Source organism: Sinocyclocheilus rhinocerous, unplaced genomic scaffold (assembly GCF_001515625.1).
Source record: "Sinocyclocheilus rhinocerous isolate Xijiao unplaced genomic scaffold, SAMN03320098_v1.1 scaffold3446, whole genome shotgun sequence".
Classification (NCBI taxonomy): Eukaryota; Metazoa; Chordata; class Actinopteri; order Cypriniformes; family Cyprinidae; genus Sinocyclocheilus; species Sinocyclocheilus rhinocerous.
The window spans coordinates 509,952-513,700 of NW_015666156.1; the positions used below are offsets into that span (position 1 = coordinate 509,952).

General features: G+C 37.2%; 1 protein-coding gene across 1 annotated transcript in view; it reads right to left on the bottom strand.

Moving 5' to 3' along the window:
- The window catches only part of LOC107731730 (serine/threonine-protein phosphatase 2B catalytic subunit alpha isoform-like), a 33,397-nt gene extending 30,311 nt beyond the window's left edge, over positions 1 to 3,086 (bottom strand). The window contains exon 1 of the mRNA XM_016542891.1: positions 3,025 to 3,086. The gene's annotated coding sequence lies outside the window, so the exon portion shown is untranslated. The remainder of the gene's footprint in view (positions 1 to 3,024) is intronic.
- Between the last annotated feature and the right edge of the window lie 663 nt (positions 3,087 to 3,749).

The following is a 3,749-nucleotide window of genomic DNA, read 5'->3' on the forward strand; positions in this document are numbered from 1 at the left end:
GCTGGTATATCGTTGTCGCTTGCGAAAACACAATAACGGCGCCGTGGGTGGAAACTTACAGATTAAGAGGCGGTAATATTATAATGAGATTCTTTTGCCACGTCACCAGGGGAGCGAAATCAGACGCGCTCGTTTTGTCTGACGCTTGCAGAAAAAGGCTTCCTAAAACAAAGTAACTGGGTTAATCTTTTTCACGTTTCCTTGGTTGATAGATGCACTGGGGACCTGATTATAGCACTTAAATGTGAATAAAATATGTCACCTTTAAGATACAAAAACTTTTTTTGGGGTTAGATATTGTTGTTGTCAAGCATTAGTGGAACATGTCGATAACAAAAATTATTAACTGGTTTGATTTTTTTGTTATACCATTTAAAGTCACTTAATCACTTTCACGGACTTTTAAATTAAGTGTTTCCTCCTGGTGGAATGACCTGCCCAACTCAATCCGAGCACCGAGTCCTTCGCCATCTTAAAGAATCGGCTAAAAACACATTTCTTTCACATTTATTTGACCCTCTAACTCTAGCACTCTCTATTCTAATTCTATTCTTTAAAAAAAAAAACTTGCCCCTTTTAGACTTGCACTCAATTCATTTACAAACTGCTTGTTCTCTTAAAAAAACAACAACAAAAAAAACTTGCTATGTGTACTGTGTTAAACTAACTGAGACTTGTTATAGCACTTGTATATCATTGCTCTTTTGTTGGTTTTGATTGCTTCCATTGTCCTCATTTGTAAGTCGCTTTGCATAAAAGCCTCTGCTAAATGACTAAATGTAAATGTAAAGTTTGGGTTCAGTAGAATGTGAACTGATCAAAAGTGAGAGAAATCTTTTGTAGCATTATAAATGATTTTACTATTTCAAATAAATTCTGTTCTTTTGAAGAATCATGTGACACTGAAGACTGGAGTAATGGCTGCTGAAAATTCAACACTGCATCACAGAAGTAAATTAGATTTTACAATATCTTAACAATATTATGACACAAAATAATTATTTTAAATTGTAATATTTTACAATACTGTTTTTATTGTAATTTTCAATCGAGCAGCATTGGTGAGCAAAGAGACAGGAGACATAAGAGGCCACTGTATGGCAGTTAAACTTGTTACTTAACTTGTTATTTCAGCTAAAATTGTGCTGAAATAACAAGTCAGTTGTTGACTCTGAGGAATGTGACAGTATATTGACAGAGATGACAGTGGCTCGCATAGAGCCTGAACTGATTAGTCAGAAATCTTAGGGATTGGTCAAGGTTGAATACTAACTTTAAAGGCACAGTTCAAACTCAAAAATGTAAATTCTGTCATCATTTCCTCACCCTCATGTCATTCCAACTGAATGTCTTTAATCTGTGGAACACAAATAAAGATACTTTCAAAAATATACATATATTTGTTTGTTGATGGTAAGGCTGGGCGATATAGCTAAAAAATATATCAACGATATATGTTTCATATCGTTCGGTATCGATAATTATTGACATTTTTTATAACCTTTTTTAAAACAGAGCAATAGAAAAAAATGTTTAAATTTAACCACTGTACTTTTAATTTGCCCACTCTGTACCGAATATCTATGCTTTCAAATGATCACATCGAAGTTAGAAATTCAAATATTGTGACAAAATTAATTTTGTAGGGTGCCACAAGTTTGTAAAAATTTCCAAAGGGTGCAGCGACTAAAAAAAGGTTGGGAAACACTGGTCTAGACTAACAAAACATTCAAATGCAACGTCACTTACATCATTATTACTGCATCTCGCGCACCACTGATGATGCTCCCTGACGCACTCCTAACATATTACTGCATCTCGCGCACCACTGATGATGCTCCCTAACGCACTCCTAACATTCGACTGTACCATTTTTGCATTCAAATGCAAATGTTTATTTTAAATTCGACTAATATTCATTTTTTTATTCACAATCTCCTCATCACAGGCAGGCATTACAGCATATGTTCGTGTTTGTTTGAGCTGTCTGCGTCACTCATAGCACGTGCCTATATCATGCGCTATATCAAACATTTTTTAGATCGTTATCAATGAAGGTGTACCGTCGATCAATATCGATACCGTTTTATCGCCCAGGCCTAGTTGATGGGGGTCCATTGTGCTGTATCCAATGCAATGTCATTCATACATGTTTGTGTGGCTAAAGTGCTTTTATAATAAATGACAGAATTTTCATTTTTGAGTGAACTGTCCCTTTAAATGTGAGCAACAGTAACAAGACCCATTAACACTAAGGATGATAACTGTAACTATAAAGTTTTAAAAATTATTCGAATTCTTTGAGAATAGTAAAGTCCACACCATAGCTATAACAATAATGACAGAACATTTTTTCCCAGCTGATGAACGATAAAAACATTGACAGCCAATCAAAGCAGTAAAGCATTTAAAGCAGCAGATTGCATAATGGTAGCATGCTTACAATAAACGCTATCGTGCATGTATGTGGATGTTAATATAGTTTTCATTATAGTTATTGTTCTTGATGTCAATAGAGATGACCCAGGATATTCTTTTTAACTGGTTTCACTGCTTTTCTCTTCAAAATACTCACTAATTAGACACATTGTAATTAGACACTAATTACATATACTCTTCCAAACAGTTTTTTTTTTTGTCATGATGCCTTAGAAGAACCACTTTGGTTCCCCAAAGAAACTTTCAGTAAACAGTACTTAAAATAACCTTTTTTTTTTTAGCACTAAGAACATTTTTCCACTATAAAGAACCTTTTGTGGAATGGAAAGGTTCCATGGGTGTTAAAGGATGTTCTTCATGTAACCATCTATGCCAATAAAGAACCTTTGTTTTTAAGAGTATAAAAATGAAAAAAATTATGTAATGAACAGTAGTCCAGCCACAATGTGCAGTAGTTTGGTTGACAATCTCCCTCCCTTTATCTCCTTGCTATTTTTTCTGTCTCTTTCTCTGTCCTCCTGCTCCCAGTAGTCGACCTCACCTTGACTCCCTCCTGTAAGGTACACCTCTCAGAGTAACACTTACAAACGGCCAGCCCTCCATGAAAAGGATTGTTCTGCGGATCCGCTGAGCCTGCTGGAGCCCCACCAGTGGTAACACAGATAATGGCCTAGAATCATACTTTGGGAAAGTAGGCCACTGACAGGCTCGTGCTTGTTCCCGGACCCCAAAGGTACGAGGGGAGGGACTCATTCAGGTCACAGCTGTGCTAGAGCCTCTCTCACTCTTTCGCTCTCTCTCTCTCACTCGTTCCTTCACTCTCCTCCCTGACTGTTCACTCCTGCCCTCGACCCGTCCTGACCCCCACTTACAGGAAGACACTCACAAAGGTTTGCCTTAGAGTGTGAAGCCCTGCTGTGGAGGAGAAAGCGTCAGTACACTAGCGCAGGGTTTCACCTCTCCACATGGAGAAACGCCATGAGCACACCCTCTCAAAACAAGCCGACTTCAAAGACTAGTGTTTTATCATAAACATTCCCATTAGCTAAACATGATTATTTTTTTAAGTATTTTAGGTTGAAACAACAATCTGGATGCTTCTAGCTATGCTAAAATTGATTTCACATGTGTCAATTTGTCAGCGCACAATTCACAACTCAACTACATACTGCATTCTCAGTGTTGCCAGTAGGAGGACATTCACATAAGCTGTCTTCTTCTACAACTGCTTTTCTCTTTTAAAGGGGTGGTTGATCAGCTTTTTTGAAAGCTTGATTGTGTTTATGGGGTGCAGTGTAACATGTGTTCAT